We start from the raw sequence: 6,012 nt of genomic DNA on the forward strand, positions 1-6,012 counted from the left end.
GGGTGGGGGCAGGGGCGGGGGCAGGTGTGGGAGCAGGGGTGGGGACAAGTGTGGGGGCTGCACCAGGAGCCTTCCCAACCCAGGAAAATGAACAAGCATAGTAAGAGCTGGAGATGAGTGACCCAGACCAGCATTGCAGGCCTCCTGGAGGGTGTCTGGGGAGTCACAGAGGGGGTACAGGTGGTGCTGCTCCCCACACTGTTCCCATCTTCTGAGTCTAAACTGGGGGTATCATGGGGTCCCAGGAATCCTCACCCTTAGGAGGCAACCAGGGGGAATGTCCTGAATTTGGTCACTGTCTGACTGGGGAGACACCTGGGCTGACCTTGGATCGAGGTGAGACCTCTTTATTGCCCCCAGTGGGGGAAGGGCATGGAGCCCCAGGAAGGAAAGGGAGGGAAGAAGGAAAGGAAGGAAAGGAGAAAGAGAGAGAGAGAGAGAGAGAGAGAGAGAGAGAGAGAGGGAAAATGGACTTCAGCAGACAAGGAACCTGGCCAACAATGAGACAAAACCCAGAGAAGGAAGTTCCCTAGGAGGGCTTCGGGCACTGGATCAACCAAATAAGAACAGGGCGCAATGGCAGCCGCACTCAAAGATGAGGCCCTCAGCAGCCAGCGGCAGAGAGGGAGACTGCGGAACTCCAGAAGTGGGGAACCCACACGCGACATGGTTAGCACTCAATGAACCTGAACCAGCAGGAACGGGAGAGGCATGGCTGAAATCGGATCACCCACGCAGACGGCTGGCTCTGAGTAGCACAGTGAAGGCCCAACAAGATCCAGGCACCGGAGAAAGGGTGAGGACATGTTCGCTGGGGAATCCTTCCTGCCTCTGGGTAGAGGCCTCAGCCAGGTTTCGGTGTTTAAAATATATGTGAAGCCGGGTGCAGTGGCTTACACCTGTCATCCCAGCACTTTGGGAGGCCAAGGCGGGTGGATCACCTGAGGTCAGGAGTTTGACACCAGCCTGACCAACATGGTGAAACCCCGTCTCTACCAAAAATATAAAAATTAGCCTGGTGTGGTGGTGGGCACCTGTAATCCCAGCTACGTGGGAGGCTGAGGCAGGAGAATTGCTTGAAACTCGGAGGCAGAGGTTGCAGCGAGCTGAGATCGCAAATTTGCACTCCGGCCTGGGCAACAGAGCAAGACTCCATCTCCAAATATATATATATAAAGTATTTAGATATGTGATGACGAAGGCAAGAAAGAACTGTGCATGGAGTCCCAGGAAAACAAGGTGCAGGATGCATTCCACCCAAATATGGATCCTACTGTACCTCCTGAGCTGAGGGTAAAGAAGATTCTGCAGGTGCACAAGACAGAACCAGCAAGTCACCACAGAGGGGGCGACTTCATTTACAAAACACTGAATCAACACATTACAAGAATTATATGGTTATGGATTTTAATAAACTGAGCATGCATTCATGAAACTTAAAAAATATTAAGAAATGCATTGAAAAAAGTAGCGTAAAAAAAGACAACTCATATGGTTAAATAAAAATTACAAAGGTCCTGAGCCAATTAATGGTGGGTAACAATGTCATTCCAAATGCCTTTAAGGTTTCAATCTTCAGGCTGCAGATTTTCTGCAGTGAACTAAGCATCAGAGGATGACAGTTCCATGCTGATCAAGTTCTAAAGGGAAGAAATGGTCTAGGACTATTATACCCAGCCAAAGTGTCACTGGGGTCTAGAGACGCAGGGACGATGTCCTCAAATGCAAAGGAGCGTGGGAGAATGCGGCACAAATGCAGATGCCCTTGTTGGGAGAAAAACCACCACAGCTGCCTCAAACATGAAGCTGCTAAAAGCAACGCCCAAGAAAGAACTCCAGCGTGAGGAAGCCACATGAAGGGGTGGGTGGGCAGCAGGAAACCCACTGAGGTGGCTGCAGAGCATTAGAGAATGATGCAAAATATGGTCATAGAACAGGTAAGCGTTTAAACCTTGGTAGAGTAAAAACAATGACAACGTCAGTATCACCGCGGGCGTCCAGGGCACCGTGATCCAAAATGAAGATACCCCAGCCAACTCTCCTCTCCTCTCCGAGCCCACTGAGGTGTCATGCCAGGCGCACTGAAAGACCCATCCTCAGAGAATGGCAGATTCCAGGGTAGGGAAGGTATAAGAGTGTGGAAAATCTAGTTTTTTTTTAGAGAACAAGGAAGCTGCAAAGAGGAACAGGGTCGTCTCCAAACACACAGACGCCAGTGGGAAGGGCTCCCGTTGGCCAAAGTAGAGGCAGGGGTGCCCAGAGGGGACAAGGATTCAAACATGGCGGGCGGCCTCCTGCTTCTGTGTGCTTACACATGACCACAAATTCAGTCGCTCCACCACACATTTGTTTTTTTGCCTTGAGACAGGGTCTCACTTTGTTGCCCAGGCTGGAGTGCAGTGGCATGAACATGGCTCACTGCAGCCGGGACCTCCTGGGCTCAAGTGATCCTCCTCCTGCCTCAGCCTCCCGAGTAGCTGGGACTACAGGCATGCACTGCCATGCTTGGCTAATTTTTTTTTTTTTTTTTGAGATGGAGTTTCACTCTTGTTACCCAGGCTGGAGTGCAATGGCGCGATCTCGGCTCACCGCAACCTCCGCCTCCTGGGTTCAGGCAATTCTCCTGCCTCAACCTCCTGAGTAGCTGGGATTACAGGCACGCGCCACCATGCCCAGCTAATGTTTTGTATTTTTAGTAGAGACGGGGTTTCGCCATGTTGACCAGGATGGTCTCGATCTCCTGACCTCGTGATCCACCCGCCTCGGCCTCCCAAAGTGCTGGGATTTCAGCTGTGAGCCACCACACCCGGCTGACGCAAATTTTTCAAGCATGCAGTCCTGGAGGTCAGAAATCCTGAGACCTAAGTGCTGGCAGGGCTGCTCCTTCTGGAGCTCCAGGGAGGCGTCCATTTCCTTGTCTTGTCCAGCTTCCAGTGACCACCACCCTCCCCGGCGGGGCCCCCCTCCCATCGCTCTGGTCCTTGCTTCCACCACGAATCTCCTTATCCAGCGACTCTGAGCCCTTCCTCCCTCCCCTAGGACCTCTGTGGTGATCTTGGCTGACCCAGGTCAACCACGACAATTCCCATCTTCAAGGCCCTTCACTTCATCACGTCTGCTAATCCGCCTCGCCGTGCGGGGTTACATAGTCACAGGTTTCTGGGATCAGGACATGGACCTCTTCCGGGAGCATTATCTGGCCCACGACCTGGCAGGTCCATGGAATAGCATGGGTCCACACCTGATGCTCCGAAGGGGGAGTCCAGGGAAGCCCCCTCCTTGGTGCCAGCACTTGAGGCTGCAATTCAACCCTGCCTTACTGTGAAAACCTGTCGTTAAAGAGAAAAGGATCAAGAGTGTTTCCAGCAGGAATTATATTTGGGGGTGCACAGCCAGCTCCCATGGACGAAGGAGCAGCAGAGCGCAGAGGAGAAAGTGCTAACATCGGTGGATGGTGGAAGAGAAAAACATGGCCAGCACCTCCCAGGCCCTAGCGGAAAGATGGTCTTGGGCAAGGGTCTTCAGAGGGGGCTGAGAGCCATAGAAGGGGCACTGGGTGCTCGAAAACCCACAGGCCACCTTGAGGCGACCAGGGGGAAGCACCTGCCCCGTGGAGGGGTTGGGCAGGCCCCAGCAGGTCCACTGGGCCATCTTTGACACAGGCAACCAGGACCCAAGGCCACACACAGACACCAAGGGCAGCTGCAACATTCTCGAGCCTCAATCAAGTAAGCTCTGTCCCGCAGGCCTGCAGACCCAGCTTCCACTCTGCAAAAAACCCGGAGGCAGAGGAAGAAGCCACACCGCCCACAGAGGCCACCGGACACGTGCAGACAGTGGAGCCTCCTGCAGGACGCGAGGCCTGGGTACGTGCTACCTCTGTTGCATAAGGAGCCGCCACCAGCCTGGAAGCTGAAAGCAGCACCCACTTATCACTTCCCGGCTCTGCAGGGTAGAAGTCGCGCACAGCTGAGCTCAGTTTCCTGCCGAGGGTCCCATGAGGCTGAGATGGAGGCGTCCGCAGGGCTGGGCTCATCTGGAGCTCAGCAGGAATCTGCTCCCAGGCTCTGATCCCGCCCTCTGCAGAATCCCCTCCTGCACTTGGGGGACAGGGCACCCCCTTTCTCTCGAGGGCTGCCTCCTGCTTTGGCACACACCCTTGTCTCCAAAGCAAGCATGCAGCGCTCAGCTCCCTGTGCCTTCCAAGCACTTCGCCTCTTCCACCACCGGCCAGAGGAAACACTGCTTTCAAAGGGCACGTGTGAGTAGACTAAGCCCACCTGGATAACTGCCTTTTAATTCATTCAAATTCAACTGATCCACAAGCTTAATTAATCCTCGGTGCGTGCCTGTCTCCCAGTTTCTCCTTTGTATAAGGAGGGGCCATAGTCTTATTAAATTAACCTCATTTCACCTTAATTTCCTCTAAAGAACCGATTTCCAAATCCAGCCTAAGGTTCCACAGGCTAGGGCTTTGATAGATAAATCTCGGGGACACAACTCAATTCCCTACACCGTGTCACGTGACAATCACGGTGCGCTGTCTCAGATTCGCAGTCCCCGGACAGGGTGGGAATCCTGGGGGCCACACCTGATGGGAGCTGATCCAGATAGAAAAGGGGTTTGTGAATCATCATAACCAGACCTGACACGACGTTCCTGGACTGCACACACCACTGGTAAGGACATGCCGGGCCGCTTGGAAGATGTCACTCTAAGCTGGGCTTGGCTGCCCGTCTCCCAGGACCCCTGCCTGGCCCTCTCCTCTCCCCTTCCAAGCCCGTGGCTGCTGCCCTCACTCTGCAGGCCCGGCTCTCTGCCCCTCCGTGGGCATGGCCTTGGCCTCCATGAGTTCGTGGGGAGATGCCTCCTCCCTTCCTGTCCCCCGGCACAGGGCGTGAGTCTTGGGAGACCTAATTAGGGCCTCATGAAATCTGGGCTTCCCAGGCGGGCTCTGGGTGGGTGCTACGTCCTCAGTGAGGCTGTGGGGGTCTCACTTCCTAAGGAGTGGTCTGGGGGTGGCTCGGCCGCTGGCTGTTTTCTGCCCCACATAGAAATGACTGAGTCTTCCCGAAGTTCTCCCTCCGAACAATCATGGGATTTCCTGGTGTCGGGGGTCCTGGGGCTGCCACAGTGGGGGACATCCATGTCTCTGGCTGATATCCAGGGTCACGAGGCTGCACTTCTCCCTTGGGGGCCCTAGGGAGGCCCCTCCTCCCTCCTCCAGCTTCCGGGGACTCTGAGCGGCCCTTGGTGGTGGCCACATCTCCGGGCTGTGCTCCGCCTTCACTGGCCACCTGCTTCTGCCTGTGCTAAACCTTTCCTTTTTTGAGTGTTGTTAAGGCAAGCTTGTTTTCGTAGTAAAAGGTGTATCACAAACGTTACCCTTTCAACCCTCTCTGCCGCCCTCCCTTGAGGCCCATGTGACTGCATTTTGTGCCGGCCAGGATGGTCTGCCCATCACAGGGTCCCTCCCTCCCTCGCTCTTGAGAGCCCAGTCCCAGGCTGTGGTTTGGGATGATGGGGACGGTCATCCTTCGGCTCACCTGAGAAGGGCCCTGGTGTGGACCCACACTCTGGGTGGCCCTATGCTCCTCTGCGGGCCCCACCTCTGTCCAGAGAATTCAGGCTGGCAAGTGGGGGCTGGAGGAGCCTCGCCCAGGGGCCGGGGATGGGGAAGTGTGGCCACCTTTGGCGTGGGGGGCACTGCCCCGCCTGGTGCCACATCTCCCTTCAAAGGCACAACAGCACCACCAGGCACGGGGGTCCTCCCCTCCCAAAGGTGACACATGGCTGGGCTCCCCCTCCCCACTCCCAGGCCCCTCAGGGGCTCCCCCTCCCCACTCCCAGGCCCCTCAGGCTGGGTCCTGGCTAATCACTGTGGAGGAGGCCCTGCAGAGAGAGAGAAACTGATGGAGAAGGGGGGGGGGCGGAGAGAGGGAGAGATGGGGAGGGAGAGGGAGGGAGAGAGGAGGAGATAGGGTGGGGAAGGAGGAAACAAGGAAAGAAGGG

At 55.7% G+C, this 6,012-nt stretch overlaps 1 protein-coding gene and 1 long non-coding RNA gene across 3 annotated transcripts in view; one reads left to right on the forward strand and one right to left on the reverse strand.

Annotated features, from left to right (window-relative positions):
• LOC119467844 overlaps positions 1-4,417 on the forward strand; it is a 7,995-nt gene extending 3,578 nt beyond the window's left edge. Inside the window, exon 2 of the long non-coding RNA XR_005196470.1 lies at positions 3,040-4,417. This is a non-coding gene — a long non-coding RNA (uncharacterized LOC119467844). The remainder of the gene's footprint in view (positions 1-3,039) is intronic.
• Positions 1-6,012, reverse strand: part of KCNT1 (potassium sodium-activated channel subfamily T member 1) — a 70,437-nt gene that overhangs the window by 55,928 nt on the left and 8,497 nt on the right. The window lies entirely within an intron of this gene.

The sequence above is a fragment of the Cebus imitator genome, unplaced genomic scaffold (assembly GCF_001604975.1).
Source record: "Cebus imitator isolate Cc_AM_T3 unplaced genomic scaffold, Cebus_imitator-1.0 Scaffold339, whole genome shotgun sequence".
Taxonomy (NCBI): domain Eukaryota; kingdom Metazoa; phylum Chordata; class Mammalia; order Primates; family Cebidae; genus Cebus; species Cebus imitator.